The sequence below is a fragment of the Crotalus tigris genome, unplaced genomic scaffold (assembly GCF_016545835.1).
Source record: "Crotalus tigris isolate CLP2741 ecotype Arizona unplaced genomic scaffold, ASM1654583v1 scf7180000018368.3068619, whole genome shotgun sequence".
Lineage (NCBI taxonomy): Eukaryota > Metazoa > Chordata > Lepidosauria > Squamata > Viperidae > Crotalus > Crotalus tigris.
The window spans coordinates 1,731,666-1,753,410 of NW_024096968.1; the positions used below are offsets into that span (position 1 = coordinate 1,731,666).

The 21,745-nt window shown below is 38.1% G+C and overlaps 1 protein-coding gene across 1 annotated transcript in view; it reads right to left on the bottom strand.

Moving 5' to 3' along the window:
• Positions 1–1,188: 1,188 nt before the first annotated feature.
• LOC120311472 (transcription factor AP-1-like) overlaps positions 1,189–21,745 on the bottom strand; it is a 36,298-nt gene continuing 15,741 nt past the window's right edge. The window contains exon 3 of the mRNA XM_039351007.1: positions 1,189–3,126. The gene's annotated coding sequence lies outside the window, so the exon portion shown is untranslated. The remainder of the gene's footprint in view (positions 3,127–21,745) is intronic.

Below are 21,745 nucleotides of genomic sequence, written 5' to 3' on the forward strand. Positions count from 1 at the left end.
AGACAAAAGACAAAGAGAAGAGGAAAAAATCAAAGGGAAAGCTAAACGTGCAAGAAAAAAAAAATGTTTATTTTAAGAAGTGCCCTACTTCGAGTTTGGAAGAAGTATAATTATAGGTTAAATTATAAAATACCTATTTGGGGGATTCCTGGACACGCAATAGAGGGGATATCGAAGGGGATGAATTTTGGAAAAATTTTGTATAAAGAATTACTTATATGGTCAGGTAATGACTGGCAATTAAAGTCTTTGGAGGTATTAAGACAAGAGAACATTTTATAGTCATGGTTTCAATATTTACAAATAGTGGACAAGTGGACTTTAGGTAAGAAAGTAGGGATAACATTAGGAGATGAAAATTTGATAATACAGATTAAAGATCAGAGCAAGGCTCATATAAAAAGAATTTATAATATCTTAATAGAATTGGATTCGGAAACAGAATTGGTTAAAGATTGTATGGTGAAATGGGCTCAGAATATTCAGGAACCAATCCCATTGGGTTTATGGGAGATAATTTGGATTAGAAATGTTAAATTCACACAGGCTCAAAATTTAAGAGAAAATTTTTATAAAATGTTTTATAGGTGGCATTTGGATCCTAAAAAGTTATCTTGTATGTATCCTAATTTACAGCCCAAATGTTGGAGATGTGGTAGTTCTGATGCAACTTATTTTCATATTTGGTGGACTTGAAAAAATATTAAGGCTTTTTGGATTATGATTTTGTGGAACATTCAAAATATTTTTAAAAGGAAGATAAAGTTTACTCCTCAACTATTTTTATTAGGGATTTTTGAGGATTTTGATGTTAAAGAAACTATTTTAATGTTGAATTTAATTACAGCGGCAAGGTTATTGATAGGTCAATATTGGAAGAAAGATTCGTTGCCTACATTAGAAGAATGGACATTTAAGGTTTCCAATCTGGCAGAAATGGCTAAAATTTCTGCTTATTTAAAGGATCATACACAAGAAAGATATATTATGGTATGGAGAAGATGGATAGATTATATTCAGATTAAATATGGAACTGAAAAGTTCCATTTATTTTATGATTAAAAAATAAATATTATTAATAATAAGGTTTAAAGGGAGTTAAGGGTTAAGTATATTAATTGTTGTATAAATTGATAAACTTGTTTAGCTTATGATTAATATATTTGTTAACTTAATTAGATTATGTTTAATATGTTTGATATACCCTGTGTTTGGCTCTGGGAAGTGGGTTGGGGGTGGGGGGAGGGTTATTGAGTTTATTTTGTAATTGTTAGTAAAACTTTTTAAATAAAAAAAAAAAGAAATGTTGAAAAAAAATACAAAATAATGACTTTCGAACTTTACAGCAGTTATAAGTATAATTCTAAATTTACTTCTTTCTCTCAAGTTAAATCATTATTCTCTTCTCTCTGTAATATATTCTGCCTACTCATCAAAACCACAAATCATAAGTTTTCCTGTTTTTCACATAAAGTCCATAGGGAGTTTCCAATCAGCAATAAACCTAATCTTTTTTTTTTAATAATAAAATTCAATTTGGCCACCTCAGTGAGTTCTAACATTTACCAATCTTTCCTCCATTGTAGATATTGCCTGATTTTTCTAACTCTTGCTGCAGTTATCATATACAAAAAAAGTTCCCTGGCATTTTTCTAATTGTTTGTCCATCAGTCCCAAGGGAAAGCCTCTGGTCTTAATTGTATATTACATTTTAAAATCCTCTAAATCAGTGTATTTATTTGAATCCAAAATTTTGTAACTGCTTTACACATCCACCAAGTATGATAAAATGTCCCTTGTTGCTCACATTTCCAACATAAATCAGAACATATTCTAACATATAAAGTACCTTTACACATTTTGAACAATTTCTCTTGTGTCATATCCAATAGTACATCATTTTATAATATTTACAAAATACATTTAGAGAGTTTATAAAAATTCTCTAAGATGAATATGTAATGTCATCCTTTCAGCACCTCTTTTCCCATTGTTCAATCTGTATATTATAGCCAAAAAATTTATCATGCATTCTTTCATTTCTTTTTCTGATTCAAATTTCAATAAAGTTTATACATTTTAGCAATGTTCATTTGTACCCAGCTGTATTTCAAACTCTGTCTTACAATGTTCTAAACCATAAAGGCTTGTCGACTTTAAATCTAATAACCATAAATAAGAAAACCATTGACAATTATACCTTTTTGCTACCAGTTCTTTTGATTGTGTTCCCCTTGACTTTTTTTTCTGTTTTGTCTTCTGTACCCTTAATATTTTTGTCTCAAATGGCACTCTGTAGTTACAGTCAATAAGTACTTGATCTGGCTCATATTACATTTATCTTTCGTTTTGTAAAATCTGATAATTGTCTGCACTCTTTAATGATACAGAAAAAGCATTCCCATCAAGGTGTTTATTTTAATTCTAGTTTGTTCTAAAGTACTTTCACCCATAAGTAATATTTCAAATTTACTATCACATTTATTCATTTTAAACTTTCTCGTATACATCCTTGTTAAGCTTTTTGCCAAAAAAATTTAAATCTCTCCCATTTTTTTTCCTTTTTAAAGAAAAGTGAAATTCTCAGAAAATCTTCTCTAGTTGTATATTAATTACATCCAAAAGGGTTTAAGGAAAGTCAGGCTTTTGCAAATCTGTTATTCATATTACAACTATAAGTTTGATTGAAATCCCTCAACTCCCAGCCTCTGAATTCATGAATGAATTGCAAAAACTTCAGTTTTTGCAGTCTCCGTATGAGGAACAGCTTTCCAGAGTTCAGGTGGGCAATCTCTCGGCCTATCCTTGTCCAGAGAAACTCCACTGAACAGAATTTGCTGTCTGGCCAGTGATTTCCTCAGTAAGTGCCATATCCACTCCCTCAGAGATATTTAGTCTTCCAAAGATCCTCACCCAGAAGAAGCCTCTAAAAAACAGGTGTCAATCTCGCCACATCACGTGACGTGTTGCGACGTATCGCAAATTTTTGCATTGCCGGAGCTGGGGTGGGTGTGGCCTCCGCATGATGCAACCAGCCCGTGGGCCGGCAGTTTGATACCCCTGTTCTAAAACGTGTGTAAAAATATTAAATTAGGGAAAGCTCCTTTCCTTTTAAACCAACCGTTTCTGAAAAAAAGAAAAAAATAATTAATACAGTAGGTTCTAGTTGACAGAAACAGCATTTTTAACATTTGTGTATTGCTTGCTGTACAAAACATCTACAAGTGATCAAAGAGTAAAAAAACATATAAAATCCAGTATCAAATGCAATAAGATACATAGACTAATATCAGATAAAAACATCACCTATATCTGAAGAGGCAGGGCCAAATTGTAAAAATTGTTTTTATCGTGATAGGAGAATCTTCTTAGTCTTTACTTTTGTCATCCATGTAACAGAACATTGTTCCTATATTGCTCCAATCTGCTCAAGAAGACAATTTTGCCCTGAGCTACAGATATTCTCTTCTATTGGAAACTTTCCCATATGTTGGAACTATGACTTCTAATTGCCATACTGACTAAGAGCTCTGGAAGTTGTCATCTCAGCACATCAGCAGCCCCCAGACTGCAGAAAACTGCATTAAGAAGTTGTGAATAATCAAGCCTTAGGCCCCAGAGAGAGAGGGTGGGGACAAGACCTGCAACCATAGCAACAACCCATTGTTAAAAGGTCCACCCCAAATATCTGTTTTTAGTTGCCTTTCCAAATGAAGAGGTTCCATTTTAATATTGTGTTAATATTTTAATATTGTATCCCCTCACCAATAGGCATAAACTGTTCAACCACTTCAGTTTTTCATCTCTTGAAACGTCACTGCTGTAACAATATTTTCAGCCTTAAATGCTGCTTGATATGGCACCCACTTGGAAGAAAAAGCCTTCTTGGTTGTTTATGAGGAGGGTTATTGTGAGTCTGTTAAGATGCTATACACTACGTTGGAAATAATTCCTATTACTGTTTCCAATCTGGTCCCACTGTACATTACAGGAATTTAAGAAGGAAGAACAACAGCTAGCACCTACTTAGGGAGTATGTAAAGGCCTTCCAAAGTTAGCTGGGTTTGTGAATATTAATTGCCATGGTTACAACCAGTGCAAAGTAGAGTATGCATGGGCCATTAAGGAATATTATTTCAATGAAAGATCACTGGTGGTAAGAAATGTTATCCAAGGTCCCAACACAATCTTTGTGCTTATCCAGCTCAACCATATTTGAGATTTTTTTCATTCTCAACAAACTCAACATTTCAATAATCACCCAGTTTAATAAAAAAAAAAATATTAAGGAACCTGCTAGCTTAGTAGTTTTCATTGAATTCAGAAGTCCTAACCATTTGACTAAGCCCTTCCTTTTTCCCTTCCCATAATCCAAAACGGTAATTAGACACTGAGGTCCAGAAAAATCTTCTAAACTGTTTTTTACCAAGTCAAACCCAGATATTCACTGCCTGCACAAAAACTTCTGCAATCATGCTGTACTTGGATGGGGAGGGTGGAGTTGTTTTTCTTTTAGTAAGAGGCACCTTGACAATGTCTCTTTTCCCCTTTAATTACCCTCCCAACAATGTCAAGGAGCAATTATTCTTTTTTTAAGCACTCCTACACTGTAAAGACTCCTCTTGCATTCACCCACATAGTACACAGAGCAGACAATTATGCATACAAAATATACAGTTTTGTGAAAGCAAAACATTATAAAACTTTCTTCTTAAAAAAATAATAATCCAGAAACTTAGAATCAGCCTTGTGTGTCTATTTATATGACTTTTGTTTGATCTAGCCAAAATGTATGTATGTATGTGTATATGTATGTATGTGTATATATATATATATATGTAGGTCTTTGGAATATATATATATATATATATATATATATATATATATATATGTGTGTGTGTGTGTGTGTGTGTGTGTGTGTGTGTGTGTGTGTGTGTTTTCTGACGTTTTCGCGGGTGTTTGTATGTAGGTCTTTGGTTGTTCGGGTTTTCTCCCGCGTAAAATTGGAAGTGTCTTTGCGACGTTTCGACGAAGTCCCATTCGTCATCTTCAGGCTGGTGTTTTCATCTTCGTGCTTTGAGCAGCTCAAAGCACGAAGCTGAAAACACCAGCCTGAAGATGACGAATGGGACTTCGTCGAAACGTCGCCAAGACACTTCCAATTTTACGCGGGAGAAAACCCGAACAACCAAAGATCTACATCTATCTATCTATCTATCTATCTATCTATCTATCTATCTATCTATCTATCTATCTATCTATCTATCTCCATGAAGGAAATAGGGGAGATGAAGATGAAGATCTGCACATTTTCCCTCCATTTTGGACTCAAATTGGACTGGAGAAATTATCTTTATATCCACACCAACTGGCCCTCTTCCAAAACTCAGAAATAGTACAATCAATACCCTTCTAATTACCTCTTCCTAGGTAGATATTTCTACTCATTTGAGCAGAAATCTACAATTACTCACAATCCTTTTTTTCAAACTTTCTTTACAAAGCTTACGTTTCATGCTGTCTTCTCTGAACCCATCACCAATTTATTTGTCCTCAAAATACAGTTATCAAGAGTGGGTACACTCTTACTCTGCATGAGGTCTGACTGAAGTAGAACCAAGTAGAACTCCCCTTTAATGGAAAGCAAAGGCTCCCAAAACCAGTGCTTATTTTGTAAAAAAAAAAAAAAAAAAAAAAGGTGCCGGAACTCACACACATTATACAACCCACTTTGCCTACCCTACAAGGTTACATCCAAAAAAGGTGCCGGAACTCCGTTCTGGGCATTCTATGACAAAAAAAAGCCCTGCCCAAAACTATGACCTCAAATTACAGTAAGCAACATGTGATTTTGCTACCTTGCAAAATATATGGCAGGCACGAACACCTTAAAAGTTAGTATGAAAGTGCATCTGTTACACAGTAATACACATACAACATATTTACATATACATAGAGTCGTGAAGTTCTTATTCTAACTGGACTGCCCCCTACATAAATGGAAGCTCTATTCCTTGTATTTTCTTGGCAACTAGTTCTCTTGGGCAAGAATGCAGCCCAGATATATAAGCCCTAAACAACAAATATGGATTTTCTGTTTTTTCCCCCCAAGTTATTGTTTCAGCTTCTTAGCCTAACTTACTGTCCTGGGATTTCCTATTGATTCCTCATCCAGTCCAAATTTTCTTGGCTTTTTTCAAGATCCATTCAAAGTCAGGTATTTGTTGCCATTGGAAATTGCTGGCTAAATGTATATCTTGTAGTACATCAGGATGTATTTAACAAGCCATAATTCATGGGTTCGCACAAAATGCTATGTCCGAACTGGACCCTATCACTTAGTCTAAACTTTCCTGTCAGAATATACAATGCTTTTTAGAGGACTACAACTGAGAAAACAAACCTTTAAGGAACCTGTTTCTAGCACAAACAAAATTCACAAGTCACCAGCTTGTTAGATTAGAACACAATTCTTACAAAGCAGCATTGCCATAACTCAACAGAAACTTTCAGCAGATTCTACTTACCTCCTCCTCCTTTTATGGGTTTTTTTCCCAAGCAATTATTAATATTTGTAGTTTTCATTCCCTCTAAAAAAAAAAACCTAAATGTTTGTGCCTTGTTTCATAAGGAGATGGTCTGTTTTTGCACGGCAAACAGATGCTTAATTGGTGGCGATGCAGAAGAACAAAGGCGTGAATGCTAGTGGAATGGCTCATTTTTGGCACGTGACTAACAAGCATAGGAACTTATATCAGGTATTACTAATAGCTTGGCTCAACTCTATGGCATCAAAAGCTGTTATGCCCCATTTAAAACATATGCTGTGCTTCGGTACCAAATCTTTTTTCTCCCACTCTTCCCTACAAAATTTCGGCAACTGTCAATGAAAAGGAGGTTATCCTTAAGGATTGTCAACTGACCAGAAAAACAAAAACAGCTCCAACCTGCTCTTCCAGCTGCTGGTTTCATGAAAACAGCAGCTGAAGCTTCTCAGAGTAAGGTGAAAGGTGTCATTATCTACTACTATCTGCAAATAATCCCCTCTCAACCCAGTTACCTGTATGCTGTTTCAAATTACAGTGATGGGAAGGAGCATTATTCATGTTAAGGCTACATGTCCTGATATTTCTATACTCTTGCACGGATGTAGTTCCTTTTTATGTTTTGTATCAATCGTAAGTAGCAATAGCAATAGCACTTAGACTTATATGCCACTTCACAGTGCTTTACAGCCCTCTCTAAGCATATTGCCCCCCAACAATCTGGGTCCTCATTTTACTGACCTTGGAAGGATAGAAAGCTGAATTAACCTTGAACTGGTCAGAATCAAATTCCTGGCAGTGGGCAGAATCAGCCTGCAATACTGCATTCTAACCACTGTGCCACCATGGCTCAACATATCTTCTATTCACAGAATAACTTTGCTTTCCTTCATGTGGGGACTGTGAAATGTGTTGGGTTTACAATTCCTAGAATTAGATCTAGCCATTCTGGTTAAGAATTCTGAGTTGTACTCCCAATGTACTTAGAGAGCCCTGTATTGGAAAGACCAGCCTAAATGGTAAATCCTTTATCTTTTTAGTTCCAAAGACAATGAGTATAGGCTATCCGATGATAAAAAGATGTTATCTTTTGTTCATCCAGCAGCTAAAAAAAATCAGAACAAGATTAGCCTAGATACCAATCTGCTTGAGGGTGGACAGCTGAAAAATAAATTGTGTATGTAGAAGGTATTTATCCTGAAATAACCTCTCACATAATAATCTTAATCTTAATGTAGGATATAAATCAAATTCTTTAAAAAAAATATTCAAGAAAGGGAGCCTCTTCTGCATCCAGTTACTGGAATTATACTAAATATACTCAGCTAAGTGGCACCACCTAGTTGTCTTTGGCTGATCTCCGAAAAACTAAGCTGTATTGGATGGCGATCATTCAGGAAATGCCAGGGCTGCCAGCTAGACTGGAAAGTTGGAAAATATTATGGGAGAATGCAACAGCAAACTGTTTTTACATTATTGCCAAGAAAACTATGGATCTATTCATGAAGTCATCAAAAGTCTAGGTCAATTTGAAGGAGTATTTAACTATAAGTGGGAAGTTATGCCAGACTAACTGATCCCACCAACTAACACTTGATTGTTTCTGATGGCAGACAGATGAATTTTTGTTTATTACTTTTGTAGTCTATTCTCTTCCACGAACTGAAAGGTTACAGAGGTTGAATAAAAAGTATGCTTTTACCTTTATAACTGTAGCTTAAACAGGAACGTTTTAATAAACAGAACAGGAAAAAAAATCCTTGAAATGAGTTCTATTCTTAATTTTCCACGTTACTGTCATCACTTCTATCATCAATGGACAAGCTTAAAGATGTCATGAAGAAACTCCACACTTTGTCTCTTCAACCTGATTCTTTTCTACCTTTACATCTGAATCAATAAAGGAGCACAGTGGCTCACATGGTTTGGATGTTGGGTTGGAGGTTAGCTAGCTCACATTTGAGACCTGAGTGCTGCCATGGGGCGGGATTGAGCTTCCATCCTTCGCTCCAGCTCCTGCCGGGGACATGAAAACTGGCTGATCCCCCGGCAACAAAAATGTCACTGGTAAATCCTTTCAATCCGGAAGCACCTTGGTGCTTCTGACAAGAGTGCTATGCTAATATGAATCAAACAAATGCCCACAAAAGCACTCCTTCAATTTTGAAAGAGATGGAAGTAGCATGCCATCAAGTCTGGATGATATGGTGGATGGAGTAAGATCCAACTTCACAACTGAAGGAAATCCATATGAATGGCATCATCTGGATCCCAAAAACATACCAATGAGTTTTCCCGCCCAAATTTTAATTTTTTGCAGGTGAAACCGTCACAATGTTATGAAGAAACCTTCATTCTCATAGCATAGCAACAACTATGCACAAAGTTCAGCTCTTGATGTTTTTGTCTCTGCTATCAGCATGCAAAGAACCCATCTTACACAAATCTTCTGATATTAAAGAAGTTCAATAATGTGACCATGTGTTCCTCTGAAATGTCAAGATTATCTTTCCCTTTCAGTATTCTGCCAGTTGTCCTTATCCAATTCATCTGCAGGCTCTTCAAACAGACACTCATACTCCAGTCACTTTATGGCTTGACTACCGCAACATGCTCTACGTGGGGCTGCCCTTGAAGGCTACCCCCAACTGGTTAGAATATGACAGGCATGCCTCAGTGTCTCCATGTAACATCTCTACTTTGCAAGTTGCACTGGTTGCCAGTTTACTTCTAGGTGCAAATCAAGGTGCTGGTTATTACCTATAAAACCCTACATAGCAGAAGGCCTGGGTATTTTAGGAACTGCTTATTTTCCATAGTATCTACCCAGCTGATTGAATCCTATAGGGTTGGCAGGCTCTGGGTTCCTTCAATTTTGTCATCTATTGGGACCCCAGACATGCACCTTCTTGCCTTCTGGAATGAGGTTCCCTCACTCTGCTGTTGTTTAGAAGAGCTGTGAAAACCTGGCTCTTCACTCAGACCTTTGGCAAGGGAGAGTGAGAACCCTCACGTCATCATGCTTGCCATCTTTTATCTTATGCTTTATTGATTTTATTGTAATTTCTTTGCTGTGAGTTGCCCAGAGTCATGGAGAGTTGAGTGGCATTCAAGATGATGATCTGATCATTTGTAATTACAATTTAATTCTTGATCACAAAAGTCAGCTTTTCCAGTTCACCACTATATTTTGTGGCCTAGCAATGCACAATACCCATATCAATACAGCTGTTGCCATAAACAACTTGCACCAGCAGTGAATTTCAATTGGACGACTATAGTCAAGAAAATTTATGGCATATTGCTTAAAATGCACTGATGAGCATACACTGCAGGCTTTCATTCCAGACAACAAAAAGTATTTTCCTATAGCAACCTCTAGCCAGCTGATGGAATGATCAGATACAAAGGATCTTCTAGCATATCAGTAGTGCAATCTGAAAATTGAGGCATTTGTTTTCATTCAACTATCATGTAAGTAAAATTCCCACACTGAATACTCAGCATTATTGTTTGAGTTATGTTAGGCTGAGAGACATTGGCTTGATTCATGTATCATACTAAGCTACAATTTTAGCCTATAGTTTATTGAACATGCCACAATTAAGAAGGCGAATATTCCACTAAATAATAAATCATAGATATACAACTCCAATATCTGGGTTCATACAACAGCTAAACCACAGTCAAAGAAAATCAAGCAATTCTACATTCCTCATCTACAGGTCCATATTTTTTAATTTTTAAAAAAGCAGCAGTTCCTTCTTAAGAATTCCAAAACTTCCAATGTCTTTGTAGAATCTTTGAATATTTTAGATATTATGTTCCACGGGATTTTTCAAAATTAACATAACAAAATGATCCTTAGTAACACGAATGAACTCCATGATTTAATTCAAATCACAAAATACTCAAACTGCTTACCTCAAGGTAATTTGGATACTAGTTTCTATTCTAATTCATTAGTTATGTAAACTCATAATGCCAATAAGAAGTCTTAAGCAGTATAATGAAATAATATAAACCAACACCCAACCCATTCTCTCCAATACTAGGAACAACTTTTAAATATTTCCAAAGCTTGTGAAAAATATTTTCAACTATCATGGTCTAGTGCAGGGGTCCTGAACCCCCCAGTCTGTGGATCAGCAACGGTCTGTGGCATGCCAGCAACTGGACCACACAAACAAACAAAACCCCATTTGTGGGTTTCAGGCAGCACACAAAATCACGTCACTTCCAGTCTGCAGATAAAACTCTCTTCATGGAACCAGTCCCTGGTGTCCAAAAGGTTAGGGGCCGCTAGTCTAATGTCTAATGAATTCAAATGGAAAAGGGACTCTAAAATCAGCACCCTCTCAAAACGCTCCATCCCTTTTAGGTAATTTTTTTGTCATATTCAGTGGTAATACCTGAATCACCATCCATCAATTTGCAAGAGAAGAACTTTGAAAGGAGATAACTTTAAGATATTTTGCTTCTGTACCATTTGAGATTAAGGCTAGGCTCTTGAGTTTTGCTGGCAACCAATTAAGAGTAAAAAACAACAACCAGGAATTAATACTTTCTGCAGCAAGTCTCCAAATCAAATGCTACGTACTTCTTGAATGTCCAGCCCAATGTTTGAATCCATTTCCGATGCTATCAGAGTGTGAAACCATTGAATTAATTATAGCTAAGATGTACAAACTTCAGTGATTAAGACCTGGGCTCCTGGTGAGTGCATCCATATACAGTCACACAACTTTTTTGGCAATAATAACCAAAGGGTTTTGCCACTGCTGGTTTTTGAGATGCTTTTTGATTTCCCAGTTTTTGTGGTTAAGCTCCAAGAAAAACTGGCAATCTGGTGACAATAAAGCTCTTAAGATGGGAAAGGTGAATCAACTTGAAGATTAGTCACTGGATGAGTGGGCTTTAGAGAGGAGTCAAATGAGACTGAAAATGTAAGCTAGCTTGGCATCCACCCACTGTACCATCGTTAGCAAGAAATGCTTTTCTAGTTAAGAAATAGATGAGAAACCAGATGCTTTATTGCTTGCCAGATTTTCTGCAGTTACAGGTCAGCATTTTATTTTCCTGACAAACATTTAAAAATGCTCAGATTAAAATGCATCAATGTTTAAGCCAAAGATAGATAGATAGATAGATAGATAGATAGATAGATAGATAGATAGATAGATAGATAGATAGATAGATAGATAGATCCTAAAAGTTCTGCTAAACTATTTTGAATACTTCTTTAGCTGCTAAGGGAATGTTTTGTTCAATCGAAAACAATGACAAATATTGAATATTTTGTTTCTGCTCTACCTCATGCAGTGTGATCACTTGGATCATCCTTACCTCTGTTCTGTACTTTGCAGTAACAGCATTATGAAGAAAGAGGTCTAAACCAAGAGAATAAGATTGATCTCTAGGTCATTGGGCATTGGTAACACTAGAATTTCAGTAATCAACCATTTATGCTGCAGATCATTGTGAAAGCATGTTTGAGTCATAGAAGCAATAGCGGAAGAAGTGAAAGAAATACAAATAATGAGGAAAAAAGGAAGATTTCCCGAAGGAACTGAATGTATGTTCTGAATTAAAAAAAGATTCTGCAGAATGCAACAACCCAGCTTTGCAGAATAGATCATTAGGAGTACATTCACTCAGTCATATTGCTGATATGCAGAATAGAAGGTAGAGAAAGGAGGTGGGAAGTGAGACAATCTTTCCTTTAAATGAAGTCTTCCTTGATTTAAGTTCAACTCCTGGTTACTACAGGTAGATCTTGACTTACAACCACAACTGAACCCAAAATTTCCGTTGCTAAGCAGGACAGTTATTAAGTGAGTTTTTGTCCCATTTTACAACCTTTTTTGCCACAGTTGTTAGGTGAACCACTGCGGTTGTTAAATTAGTAACACGGTTGTTGTGACGCTGGCTTCCCCATTGACTTTTTTTGTCAGAAGGTCGCAAAAGATGATCACAGTTGCTAAGCATTTGAATTTTGATCATGGGAACACGGGAAATGTTGCAATGGTTGTAAGTGTGAAAAACAGTCATAAGTCACTTTTTCATGCTGTGGTAACTTCGAAAAGTCACTAAATGAATGGCTGCAAGTATACTTGTACATAGAGATAATCATGCTGAATTGGGGGTTTTGCAACAATTTGGAGATAGTTCACCATTGCTTCCTTTTGGTATTTTCAAACATTCTGGTCCAGTTAATAACCCTAGTACAGGGGTCCCCAACCCCTAATGTGTGGACCAGTACCAGGCTGCAGCATGCCAGGAACCGGTCCGTGCAAACAAGCAAAGCTCCATCTGTGGGATGCAGGTAGCACACACAATCATGCACCCTCCGGTCCATGGAAAAACCTTTCTCCATGGAACCGGTCCCTGGTGCCCAAAAGGTTGGGGACCTCTGCCCTAGTACAAACTAGGCCAGAGTCTGCTTAGAAGCTCCCACTTCCCGAACCATACCTATTAATAAACCTACTTGTTTTGTTTGCCCTGATGGCTAGTGCTGAGCTTCTTCAACCCCTCAGAATTTTTATTAAATAAACAAATGGCCTGTTGGGCATACTAAATTGATTAGCTTGAGAGAAAATTGTATATCTTAAAGACAAAATTGTATAAGTAACGTCTAGCATGGTCAACAATGAATCCCCTCTCTGTTTTTGTTATGCCTAAAGCCTCAAGAAGGTGGACTATTCTCTGTTGAGCAAAATGGTGCCACTGTAGAGAAAGTGGATATCACAGACAAGCTATGTTTATCTAAACTCCTCAGAGTTATTAAAGCTGTAAAGGAATGAACCAAAATAGATTTTCTCTTAGTTTTACAGTATTAAGAGTTTCTGGCAGGTGCTTGCTTCACTTCTATCACAGGTTAGCACTCTAAGGAAAAAAAGCATGCTTGCAAGTTATTATAAAAAACCCAGACAGAAGAAAATAATTGTTTCCTATAGGACAGTCTACTGGTCTTTTACTGTATGACTAATCGATCCATTTCACTTTAAGGAATCTTAGCAGTGTTATAATAGTGTTAGTTATTAATAGTTTAAGCACTGGACTTTTATTAAAATTTTGGGAGTTTTGGTTTGGAAAAGGAAAAGAGCTTGATAAGAAAGTCAGGAATGGAGCATAGTGAGTTCAGAAACATTTTTTCCTCTCACACATAACTCTAGAATTCAGTCCAGTGTGGACTATTTGCAAGTTGTTGTTTTGTTGTTTCACTTTTTAAAAATAATTGATTAGCAGCAGGATTAGCACTAGTAAAGGATTTTTTTCTATTTCCTACTATGCTGTTGCTATACTATCATTTTTTTTTGGTTGGGGGGAGGGAACCAGACAAATATATAGTGGGGAAGTATAAGATTTTTCTAAACATGCATATCTCTATACTGTAGCTGGAATGCTACTGTAAGATTCAAGTTAGCCAAGCGTTTCCTTGACAATTTCTAGGTGTGTAGATTTCAATCCCCAGAATTGTCAGTAATGCTCATACTAACTGGGGAATTCTGGGAGTTGAAATCCACATGTCTAGAAGTTGCCAAGGTTGAAAAATATTAACTTACAACCAGTTTCTTAGCAAACTTTCAGAATTACCATATGTGGATCTCCACATTTTCAGAGTTAGGATGACTGCACACAGACACATCTGAGATCATATGATTGTATTTTGGGCCCTTGGCAATTGGTTCACCTTTACAGCTGTTTGCAGTCCTGCAGTCACATGAACATGACTTGCAATGGGATTGTTGTTGGTTTCCAGAATTTATTTCCAGTTTCCAACAAAAAATTGTTGGAAAAATTCACTGGGAAAAATGAATTTGTTTAACAACTAACTGCTGTATTCACCTAACAGCCACTGTGTTTGCTTAACAACCATAATGAAAAACAGTCATAACTTCAAATCCAATCGTGTGATGGCTCAACTTAGGACTGCAATGACTTATGACTGTAACTCTGAGCTCAAGATTACAGCCATTTGTTGAGGACTACCTGTAAACTTCTTGAGTAGAAATTGCATGGTCTCAAGATAAAAAATGCAAATACAGAATGAAGGAAAATATAAAGTTAGGGACCAGTTTGTATATATATTTTTTAAAATGTGCCAAGCCATCTGTGTCTAATGTAAAAAACAAAACAAAACAACAAAATAAGTTTTCAGCACTAGGTGACACATTGTTTATACTTTGCCATGTGAGCCTCCATCTGTCATAGAGAAAAATCATCCCTCTTCAATGATAACTCTCAATGTTAAAGGATAAAAATATTTGTTAAAATAAAATATCTATAACAATCGGCTTAACTCTTATCTTCCAGAGAAAACCTATTTTACCCTCATTAAGAGTATCATGCACAAAACTAATACGAAGCATGATTGCCTGATGCAAAACAGTGATTGGGGGATTAAACACAAAAAAAAATATAATATCCAACAGTTTTCCCAGCGGGAAGCAATTCATAGAACCAGTTACAACACAGGAGAGAGAAAAAGAGGTTAAGTTTTTGATCTCTAGTTTGGAGCAGGAAAAGACTAATTAGAAGACAACCCTGGAGGGTCATTTTCAGCTAGTTTAGAAAATGATACAATAGATGTTAACTAGTGATATACTTGTCCTGCCCACCTAGCAGTTTGAAAGCATGCAAATGCAAGTAGATTAATAGGTACCATTTCATGGGAAAGTAATAACGTTCCATGTGCCTTTGGCGTTTAGCAGTGCTGGCCACATGACCATAGAAAATATCTTCAGACAACGCTGGCTCCCTCAGGCAAGAAATGAAGATGAGCACCATGCCCTAGAATCGGACATGATTGGACAAGAAACCTTTACCTTTACCTTACACTAGATGTGTCTCCAGTCTAAATAAGACAACTTCTAAATAAGAGCAGTTATCTCTAGCAAGGATGTCTGTTATCAATAGCACCATTCAAGTCAGATTACAGATGCTAGACTGAAGCCCTATGGAAAAAATTAACAACAGCAGTTGTTAAAATGTTTTTTTTTAAGGAAGAAATAGGGGAGACATGATATTAGTATTTCAGTATTTGAGGGGTTGCCACCAAGAAAAGGGGGTCACGTTATTCACAAAGCATCTGAAGCCAGGACAAGAAACAATGTAACCTAGAATTAAGGAGAAACGTCCTGGCAGTGAGGACAATCAGCCAGTGGAACAGCTTGCCTCCAGAAATTGTGGGCGCTCCATCATTGGAGATTTTTAAGAAGAAGCTAGATAGTCACTTGCCTGAGATGATATAGGTTCTCCTGCTTGAGAGGGGGCTGGAATTGAATACCTCCAAGGTACCTTCCAGCTCTATTCTATTCTATTCTATTCTACTTATTGTCCCCCTTTATTTCTTTTTAAACTTTTCATAGACCAGCCCCTGGCTGCAGAGTTAAGCTTCAGTTAAAATCTGAATGTTTTGGTTTTTGCCACCTATTCAGTCTCCCAACTGATTCAACACTTGTACAAAAGTTACTAATTCTTAGTCATCTATGACTGCCAACAAATGCTTACAATGGCAGCATAGTGGCTTCAGACTACACAGTTCCAAAGAGTCTCCTGCCAAAAATGTTTTGTTATTATTTATTTAATAAAGCTCAACATTAAGAAAACCAAGATCATGGCATCCGGCCCTCTCAATTCCTGGCAAATAGATGGAGAAGAAATGGAGCTAGTGGCAGATTTTATCTTTCTGGGCTCCAAGATCACCACAGATGGGGACTGCAGCCAAGAAATTAAAAGACGCTTGCTCCTGGGGAGGAAAGCTATGGCAATCTAGACACCATACTAAAAAGCAGACATCACCCTGCCAACAAAAGTATGTATAGTCAAGGCCATGGTTTTCCCAGTTTCAATGTATGGCTGTGAAAGTTGGACCATAAGAAAGGCTGAGCGCAAAAGAATTGAGGCCTTTGAACTATGGTGCTGGAGGAGACTCCTGCGAGTCCCCTGGACTGCAAGGCAATCAAACTGGTCAGTCCTAGAGGAAATCAGTCCTGACTGCTCTTTAGAAGGCCAGATCCTGAAGTTGAAACTCAAGTACTTTGGTCACCTAATGAGAAGGAAGAACTCACTGGAGAAGAGCCTAATGCTGGGAAAGATTGAGAGCAATAGAAGAAGGGGATGACAGAGAATGAGATGGCTGGATGGAGTCACTGAAGCAGTAGGCATGAGCTTAAATGGACTCCAAAAGATGGTAGAGGACAGGAAGGCTTGGAGGAACATTGTCCATGGTGTTGCGATGGGTTGGACACAACTTTGCAAATAACAACAACAAATTTATTAAAGAAAATTTATATGGTTTCCCAACTCATGGTGACTCCAGGTGGCTTATGAAAGTAAAACTCCAAATACAAAACCCAATAAATCCCTTCCCACCCAATGATACCAAACAAACAAACCACCTGACGGTTTCCATATCACCCTGGAGTCCACAGACCCACTGGCTAAACCTTATCTTCAGGACCCTTCAAAAGATTAACAAGGTAGGGGCCAATCTTATCTCTGCATGGATTATGGAGGCCCTTCTTCTTGGACCTACTAGATGGACCTCCTTAATAGAAGGAACCTATAATTAGACCCTGCCTCCCCATATAGGATCAGGTACATATAAATGAGAAAAGATGATCTTTCAAATAACCTGGCCACAAGGCATTCGGGGCTTTAAAAGTGTCAACCAGCACCTTAAACTGGACCCGGAAGCAAATTCGCAGCGAATGGAGCTCTTACAAGAGAAATTACCCCTGTGCAATCTAGGTTTGCACAGAATTGCACTGGCCAATACATTTTGAATCAATTGAAGCTTCTGGATACTTTTCAAGGTCAGTCCCATGCAGAGTGTATTACAGTAGTCAAGATGGAAAGTGTTGGATGTTAATTGCTTTGAGTTTAATGTCTGATATTGCAAAATAGTTAACACTTCATGGAGTTATTTGAAAGAAAGTATCTGAGGATCTATGGAAAAAAAAGAAAAGCTAAGTTAATCTTGGGAATCTAGTCTGAAATAGAGTTGGTACATTGTAATTAGCTTGCAGTCTGTTTTGCAAGCTATTTACTTAAAATGACAAAGGACCCTCCAGTATGATTAACTAGATTAATTTTGGCGATTACAGAATATGCTCATTGCACTATGCATTGTTCATATTTCTGCAACCCTTGCAAGTTTCCAAACATGTTCTTGTTTGTCTGTGGCCATGGTTTGACTCTAGTCATGTCAGCACAGAGTATTGGACAATATCTCTATGCTGTCCCAGTTCCCTAAACACAGCAACACAAACTGTCACATCAGGCACCTAGTATAATGGTCTGTGGGATTATCCTTGAGAGACAGAAGGAAACTCTGCAGCCAGGGGGATGGTCAAATAAGAGATATCCCAGCCCAAAGAAGAAATGGAGATGTGTGGAAAGTGTCTCAGAAGGGACTCTCCCTAGTTCCCTGGAAAGTAAAGACAAAGGGGAAGAGATATGCATTCAGACTTGGGAGAATCTGTTACTAGAGCCTTACAATAAAAGTAGTTTTAGTACTCATTATATTGGTTTTTTGGGGTGGACTAGATTGAAGAGCTGGCATCTGGTTGCTATACCAGAGGAACTGACAGACAGAGATGGGAGAGACAAACATCAGCAAAACCTTTGTGATATGAGCAAGTCAGTGCTTTCCCTAGAATTAAATCCTGAGTATTCACTTATTTATTTTTAGCAGAAATTAATCTGGCACTGAAACATAACAGAATGCAAAGGCCGACTTCACTATTTACTTGATTTCCTTAGTTGGACTACAGGCTAAAAAGGAGGAAGGCCAACCAATGTCCTACCATTCTTTTTTCTGGATTGGTCAGTTTCTATTCTCATCATCTATCTCCCTGCAGTGGTTGTTACTTGCAAGGATAGAACATCTTTATTATGATGACATAAATATATCATCTGTTTTTACATTATTGGAAGTTACAATTTAGAGTAACATGATTTAGAAGATGAGCTGGAATGTTTACATTCAGTTGCCTTTACCATGGCCACCATCTCCTTTGGTGTTTCTTCAGTTGTTTACTATAAATGCTATCATGTAGTGGTGATATGGATAGCATGAGACTCTGTAAGGATAGGATATGAAGAATGGGCTAATCGGGGCTGTTATTTGTTATTATAAATATAAATTTATCATTTGAAAGTTCTGCTTCAGACACTAACATAGCATGGCAGGTTGTAACCAAGCCTTTCATGGAGTAAAGTAATGTGGAGGAAAGCCCAAGACTGTTATTTGATTATCAACTCATTTTGACAGAAATCAAATGCAGAATATCCTAAAATTGGATTATGCAGACTCCTGATCTTAATTCAGTATTTTTCTTCGATGAGTTATTATCTCAAATTTTTTGAGGAGCCTCTGAATAACTGGGTTTTTTTGCTTCTGCAACTGTAGAGGGTCTAGACCAGCGGTTCTCAACCTATGGGTCGCGACCCCATTTGGAGTCGATCGACCATTTTTCGGGGGTCGCCAAAGGCGGTGATCCGCCATTTTCTCCCCTCCGGGGGCGCCGCCGCGCATGCGTGCCATGCATGGGGGCGGCGCCGCACCGCGCATGCGCATAACGTTTGTGTGACGGGGGTCGCCGTCACACAAATGTTGAGAACCGCTGGTCTAGACAATGGCCTTGAGAGACAGCAGGAACCACAACCAAGGCAACAGGGAGATATGAGGCACTTTAGCCAGTGGTGGGATTCAAATATGTGAACAACCAGTTCTCTGTGTGGCTTTTGGAAGTCCGTTCTGGGCCTGGGCAACAAAAAATTAGCTACCAGTTCTACCAAAGTGTTGTGAACTGGCTGAATCCCACCACTGACTTTAGCATGGGCCAAGAAAATAACTTGAAAAAACATCTTGGGCATACCTTTTCTAGTTCACGTGAAGATAAACTGAGGGAAAGAACATTCACATGTGGAAGATTCTCTAACTATAGCTATTACAATAAAGCTGCTGTAAAAATAGTCCTGACCTATATGGCATTGGTTCCTTAATCTGATCTAACTTGTAGGGCTGACATCAACTGTCCTTAAATATCAGATCCCTAGATTTCATTCCAGAAAAATTCAGGAAATGGATATTCATTACATCACTGTAAAAAAAGAAAATTATACCTCTTAAAAAGCCAATATTTAAATTAAGCTTACTGGTATTTAGCAAATGAAATGGGGGGTGGGGTGGGGAGAAATGAGGAAACAGAACTTGCGCAAAGAGGCTTATCTCAAAACTTTCTGGTAGATTTCCAGGCAAATCAATTTTATTTGCTTCTAAGGAAAAGACGCTTCTGTATATAATTATATATTTTGTATGCATAGCTGATCCACTCTGTTTGATCCTAGCCTACCAATCTGACCAAACTATAATCAAATCAGCTGAAATGTTCTAACTTCCATTTTTACTGTAGTATATTTCCTACAGTATATTTGCAAAAGATAAAAGATCAATTCCTGGAAGATCTGTTTCAAACGTTATGATTTATTGATCCATGACATCTGTTCATAAAAAGCCCTGTTTGACAGGAATTCATTTTTCCAGAAGTCCAGACATGGTCTCAAATTAACCAGAATGAGTCTTCAACTTATGACCATTTGTTTAGAGACCGTTTTGAAGTTACAGTGGTACTGAAAGAACTGACTTACAACTCGCTGTTAGGACCATTGTATCATTCCCCTCGGTCACATGATCAAAGTTTTGGCTATTGACAATCCACATGTATTTAACCACTGTTAAAACAGCCGGGAATCATGTGACCACATTTGTGACCCTCCCACTGGCTTCCAACAAACAAAGCCAATGGGGGAAGCCAGAATCAGAATAGAGCTGGAAGGGACCTTGGAGGTCTTCTAGTACAGGGCTTTTCAACCAGTGGTACGGGTACCACCTGTGGTACATTGGCACCTGGCAGGTGGTATGCGACCATCCTAGAAAAGTGGTAGCGGGGGAGGGAAATGAGCTGAATGGTGGCAGCACCGCACAAGCCTGAGTGAGAGATGGCTGGAGCTGCAGGGCTGTCAGGGCTCAGCGGAAGCACCAGGATCAGTGCCAGGCTCCAGCTGGAGTTCGGTGCTGATCCTGGCACTTCTGCTGAGCCCAGAAGAAGCACCAGTCAGCTGGAATGTTGCAGCATCTCCAGGGTCTTGTGATTAACATTCAGATGCTTGGCAACTGATCCATATTTATGACGGTCACAGTGTCCCAGGGTCATGTGAAGTGACCAAAACCTGCTGCAACCACCCAGCAGATGGGGGGGGGATAAAAACCAAACACCCCCCCACCCCACCCCCGCTGCCAATCCTCAACAGAAATGCTCACAGCAATGAAAACCTTGGACAGGAGGAAGAGCGCCGCCACGTGGGCAGGCAGTTGTCTTGCTCGGCTGTGGCTTGGGGGGCACTTTTTCAGTGCCATTGTAACTCTGGACAGTCACTAAGCAAACTGTTGTAAGTCAAAGACTACCTGTACTTCCATCACTTTTTTCCTTTTTCTGGGTCAACAAGTTTTTGACACCTTGCTAGGCGACTGGTGGTACTCGGATACTGCCATATCCTAAAAGTGGTACAATGGGTGAAAAGGTTGAAAAGCCCTGTTCTAGTATCTAGTCCGACCCCCTGCTCAAGCAGGAGACCCTATACCATTTCAGACAGTCTTTTCTTAAAGACCTCCAGTGATGAAGCACCCACAGTTTCTGAAGGCAAGCTGTTCCACTGGTTGATTGTCTTCACTGTTAGGAACTTTCTCCTTAATTCCAGGTTGCTTCTCTCTTTCATCAGTTTCCATACATTGTTTCTTGTCCTGCCCTCTGGTGCTTTGGAAAATAAATTGACCTCCTCTTCTTTGTGGCAACCTCTCAGATACTGGAATACTGCTATGATGTCGCTCCTAGTCCTTCTTTTCTCTGGACTGACCATACCCAATTCCCGCAACCGTTCTTCGTATGTTTTTGTCTCCAGGCCTTTAAGCATCTTCGTTGCTCTTCTTTGCACTTTTTCCAAAGTCTCAACATCTTTTTTGTAATGTAGTGACCAAAACTGGATGCAGTATTCCAGATTCCCTAAAAGACCCTGTGACTTACTTAACAATTGCAGTGATTTGCCTAACAACCATTACAAAAAAAAGTCATAAAATTGAGTGCAATTGACTTGTTTAGCAACAGAAATTCTGGTTCTAATTGTGGTTGTAA